Source organism: Podarcis muralis, chromosome 10, assembly GCF_964188315.1.
Source record: "Podarcis muralis chromosome 10, rPodMur119.hap1.1, whole genome shotgun sequence".
In the NCBI taxonomy this organism is placed as follows: Eukaryota; Metazoa; Chordata; class Lepidosauria; order Squamata; family Lacertidae; genus Podarcis; species Podarcis muralis.
In genome coordinates this window covers 26424824-26430801 of record NC_135664.1, presented here as the reverse complement: position 1 = coordinate 26430801, position 5978 = coordinate 26424824, and positions in this window count along the sequence as shown.

Here is a 5978-nt window from a genome sequence, read left to right as displayed (position 1 = left end):
ATAAGACAGGAAAGTTTAGAGGAGGGTGGAAGAAGATGCAAGAACACCTTGCATTTATTTGGGTCGCAAACACTGAACAGCGCAGTTAATCTGCCATAAATCCAGTTTGAGACAGGTGGTTGTTTGAGTGGGTGGGAGGGACATGGTAATGGCTGATAAGGGAGTTTATGCCTAGTGGGAAGGCGAACAGGGGAACTGCCCTGTGCTTTCGGGTCCCCGTGTCTGGCACCAATGGCCACAGCCAAGAGCCCTGCTGATTTCCACCCATCAAATGAGGCTCTCAGTCTCCTCCTTAGAGCAGGGCAAGGATGGAGACGGCCACCAATTGCCCTGAGAGAATGGTTCCGGTGGGCTTTTAAAAGGGTGACTTTGATAAGTTAGTTTAATGTTCCTTGTAAGCTGCCTTGGTATGGATTATATATTGGAAGGTGGGATGTACATTAGGTCACATTCACACCATACATTTAAAAGGCAGCTCTGGCTGAGACCCTACCTGCCTGCACACTGTCTTGCCAGAGTGCTACATGCACTGGTTATCTCCCGCTTGGACTACGACAATGCGCTCTACGTGGGGCTACCTTTGAAAGTGACTCGGAAACTACAACTGATCCAGAATGCAGCAGCTAGACTGGTGACTGAGAGCAGCTGCCAAGACCATATAACACCGGTCCTTAAAGATAGTCAGTAGCCAATGTAGGGCCTGAAATGGGGTTATGGGGTATGTGTAAGCAGAACCAGCCAACCGCACCATACACCAGAGAGAAACCTAACCCAGGCCCCTCAGCTATGCCAACTTGGAGCCGGCACAGCAAAATAAGTAAATAAATAAAAACTTAAACAAAAACAGCTCCCCTACCTTCTTTCCTGGCTGGCGTAATCTGGCAGAGCTTCAGATGCAGTAGTTGATCTGCCACTCTGCCCTGCCTTGGCAAGGATTTGGACCGCTCTGCCAGTTCGTCTAATTTGGCAAGACGTGCAGGCAGATGCAGCTTAGAATACCTTGTAGAGCCAGTTACAAGGCGATAAAGGAGATTTTGTTTCCCAACAGAAGAAGAAGTCACAAATACAGAGACTGATCTAGGTGAGCCAACACACTTTTTACATTTAGGTCAAGCCCTGGATTGCCTTTAAACATGCACAAACAAAAGCAGGCGGACCAGTTTTCAACACAGCAGGTGTTAATCAGCTTACTAATGTCCGGATGTGCATATTCCTTTACCCCTCCCCCCCCCTTTTACATACATTTAAACTGCAATGTAATTGACATGAACTGTATTATTATTTTTTGGCATTTTCTTCAACTCTGACTTACCTGCTTACATTTCTTTCTTCGCTTCCACCCGTTTCTTTACATATACACCTGCCAACTTAGGAGAACCCTCCATGTACGTGATGAAGTAAACTCTGGTCTGTGGAAGTGTATGCCATTGTTATGCACATCCTACCTCTGTGGGTTAAGCATTCTGGTGGTCCAATCAGCACTTACCCAGGTTTGATGTCCTTTGGTAGGAGGTCAACTGAAGTCTTAAAGGTAAAGGTACCCCTGCCCGTACGGGCCAGTCTTGACAGACTCTAGGGTTGTGCGCCCATCTCACTCAAGAGGCCGGGGGCCAGCGCTGTCCGGAGACACTTCCGGGTCACGGGGCCAGCGTGACATCGCTGCTCTGGCGAGCCAGAGCCGCACACGGAAACGCCATTTACCTTCCCGCCAGTAAGCGGTCCCTATTTATCTACTTGCACCCGGGAGTGCTTTCGAACTGCTAGGTTGGCAGGCGCTGGGACCGAACAACGGGAGCGCACCCCGCCGCGGGGATTCGAACCGCCGACCTTTCGATCGGCAAGCCCTAGGCGCTGAGGCTTTTACCCACAGCGCCACCCGCATCCTCAACTGAAGTCTTAGTTTTGCTTTATTGACACAGGTTGCTCATAGGTGGAGGCGTAGCTTAATCAGGGCTTTCCCCCCCAGGCAGAATTCACTGGAACTCAGTTCCAGCATCTCTCAGGTGGGTGCCATTGCTATTATAAGAGAACAAGGGAGGTGTTCATTGTGAGTTCTGGCACCTCTTTATCTAGAAAAATAGCACTGAGCTTAACCATTCTAACAGGCAAAGTTCACAGCTCCCACATCATATATTTAGGGGTATCGCCACCTCCCCCCCAATGCTTTTAGATCACAGTCCAAAATCACAGCTCTCTGTTTATTTTTTCTTCTGCTCCTGTCTGAAGCCCCCTTTTCAGGAGAGGAATCTAGGTAAGTCAACTTCTCTAACCATCACTGAATGAAACACATTGTTGGAACACCAAGGCAGGCAAGCACATTTTTATTTATTTATATGGTTTTCCACCCTGCTCTTTCCTTCCACAATTACCAATAATGTAGAATACACAGCATTAAAAACAAAATTTAAAACAACAGTGGCAGAGATCACAGATAAAAATGAGCTGCGTGGGTAATACTCAGCAGTCAAAAGTAAGTGTGACATTCACACAGCTTTTTCCATTTTCCAAAGCAGTTTGAAGAAGCTTCTTGGGTTTTTCTTTCAGCAAACAGATTGATAGAGGGGAAAGTTCAGTTACTGTCATCCGGCTGGATGTGAGGTGGGAGTCTCTGGGGCAAAATTCATGTGCAGGCAGTGCTTCCCCACAAGTAAGTGATGCTTTTGTAGTCGGTGAAATCCATCCCTATAAATAAGAATCCAAGGTTAACCTATGACCCCCGATATACAATGACACTGCGGGTTCCATTGAAAGCAGGTTAAAAGATTACTATTACAGATAGGATCTCCCAGGGGATAAAAAGAGTCATGTACTGATCTCCTGTTGTGCCACTAGTCTTACTCCTTTGTTAGATTAAGATTCAAGTTCCCCTGCTTGATTTATAGTTTGTGAACTGCAGGGAGATAGAAGGTGTGTCTGATTAAGTTATCTGAGCACAGTTACATCTGATTTTTTAATCTAATGGTAACAATAGTAATTGGATGTATTCCTTTTCTTTGGAAAAGTATTATTAGACATTCCCTGTTTTGAGTACTGAGAAATCCCAGGGACAACACCAGCACTACAGGGTTTTGCTTATACCGGAGAATTAGAATACAGTAGTACCTTGGGTTACAAACACCTTGGGTTACAAAACACCTCAGGTTACAGACTCCGCTAACCCGGAAGTAGTACCTCAGGTTAAGAAATTTACCTCAGGATGCGAGCAGAAATTGTGCACTGACGGCATGGTGGCAACGGGAGGCCCCCATTAGCTAAAGTGGTACCTCAGATTAAGAACAGTTTCAGGTTAAGAATGGACCCCCAGAATGAATTAAGTTTGTAACCAGAGGTACCACCGTACTTTTGTATAATCTGTTTTAATTATCCAAGTAGGAAGTAAGCACAGGGCTAAGGAACCTGTATTCCTCTATAGCAAGGTTTCCCAAACTTGGGTCTCCAACTGTTTTTGGACTACAACTCCCATTATCCTTAGCTAGCAGCACCAGTGGTGGGAATTGTAGCTCTAAAACAGTTGGAGATCCAAGTTTGGGAAACACTGCTCTAAAGGTTGCTAGACTCCAGTTCCCATCAGCCTCAGCCAATATCGCCAATGGTCGGGGTGATGGGAATTGTAGTCCAGCAACATTTTGGAGGCCCATAGGCTCCCTAGCCCTGACATACAACATGCATTCTTACAGTAAGCATGTGTTCAGCCCCTCCCAAGCTAAACCTGTTACAGCTAACTGTGGTAGGAAACTCAAATGGTTTTGTTTTTGTCTCTTCCAATCTCCACAGTGCTGTTTCAATTTCACACACACTGCCCACTGCACGCACACCTTTTTCTCCCAGGTGCTCAAGATGGCATACATGGTTCTTCCCCTCCTGATTTAATCCTCACAACAACCCTGTGAAGTAATTTAGGCTGGGAAGCAGTTGCTGACAAAGGCACCCAGTGAACTTCCTTGCTGAGTGGTCATTTGAACCATGGTCTCCCAGGTCCTTGTCCAACATTTGGTACACCACACTGGCTGTTACAAGGGCATCATATTTTAGAGGAAGTAGATGTGAGAATCAGAAAATATCCACTGAAATAATGGATGTGAAGCATACTGGGCTGGATACAGACTTACAGTGCAATCCTGGCCATGTCTACTTGGAAGTAAGTCCTATTGAATTCAATGGGGTGTGCTCCTAGTCTTAGTTAAGTGGGGTTAGAATAGCAGCCTTAGTCATGCTTAGAGTACACTTAGTGAAATCAACAACTGAACGTTAGTCATCATTACTAACAAGTCACACTGATTTCAATGGATCAACTCTAAGCATGGCTAAGGTTGGATCCAACCAATGGCCAAAAAAATGTGCAATATAATATGAAACCATTACAAGTTTATCAATGAAGGTGCAGCTGATAAGTAAAAAAATCTAGAGGGTTGTGAAATTTTACAGAATCTCTGATACTCTCTCTTCATATTCCTGCACGCTGAAACAATAAATATTCCTTTGGTAATCTTGTTTATACGGCTACATACATCTGCTAGCAATCATTCTGTTCCTAGAAGGACTATGTTTATGTTACCATAATTACACTGAAAAATCCCAGATATCGCAGAGCCTATTTTTATCCTAACGATGAAGTAGTCAACAGCTCTGCCTATTGAAACATCCTGGCTACTTAGCCAAACTATGAAGAAATAATAATAATAATAATAATAATAATAATAATAATAATAATAATAAATTTTATTATTTTATTACCGTAAGTTCCTCTGTGGGACATACCAGGAGAGGCGGTCCAGTAGGTACGAGGGTCCTAAGCCGTATAGGGCTTTGAAGGTTAAAACCAGCACCTTAAACCTGATCCTGTACTCTGCTGGGAGCCAGTGCAGCTGGTATAGCACCGGGTGAATGTGATCTCGCAGCGAGGATCCCATAAGGAGTCTCACCGTGGCATTTTGCACCCGCTGGAGTTTCTGGGTCAGTCTCAAGGGCAGCCCCACGTAGAGCGAGTTACAATAATCCAGTCTGGAGGTGACCGTCATGTGGTTCACAGTGGCTAGGTCAGAGCGAGAGAGGTAAGGAGCCAACTGCTTAGCTTGGCAGAGATGAAAAAATGCCGCCTTTGTTATAGCTGCAATCTGGAGAGGGAGGTGTTGAAGATTACACCCAAACTCTTAATGGACGGTGCTGGCACTAATTGCGCCCCCTCAAGAGATGGGTGTTGCCCCCCCCAATCCCATATCGTCCCGACCCAGCCAAAGGACCTCTGTCTTCGAAGGATTTAACTTCAACCGGCTCCCACGTAACCATCCAACCATCCATCCAGTTTTTGTGATACATTTTGTGGTTGATAATCACTGCACACAAGGGAGAAACTATTCTAAGCTATTCATTGTGGGTGCCTCCACATGGCGGCTTCTTCTGTACTTGGTGCTGCACATTTTTTATTATTTTTGCAGCATCCACATAGTAAAGATAAAGGTACCCCTGCCCGTACGGGCCAGTCTTGCCAGACTCTAGGGTTGTGCGCCCATCTCACTCTATAGGCCGGGGGCCAGCGCTGTCCGCAGACACTTCCGGGTCACGTGGCCAGCGTGACATCGCTGCATCTGGCGAGCCAGAGCCTCACACGGAAACGCCGTTTACCTTCCCGCTAGTAAGCGGTTCCTATTTATCTACTTGCACCTGGGGGTGCTTTCAAACTGCTAGGTTGGCAGACGCTGGGACTGAGCAATGGGAGCGCACCCCGCCGCGGAGATTCGAACCGCCGACCTTTCAATCGGCAAGCCCTAGGCACTGAGGCTTTAACCCACAGCGCCACCCGCGTCCCAGCATCCACATAGCATTAACCTAATTAAAATGCCAACCTTACTCCCCTACCCCAATTAATTCCAGATTTACCATTTATATGTTTTGTTTTGCTACTTACTGGCTTTTCCACAGAAATTGTAAATTTGGATTAAATGGGGAAATAATATGGGTAAGCTTTCAGATTAGGACAA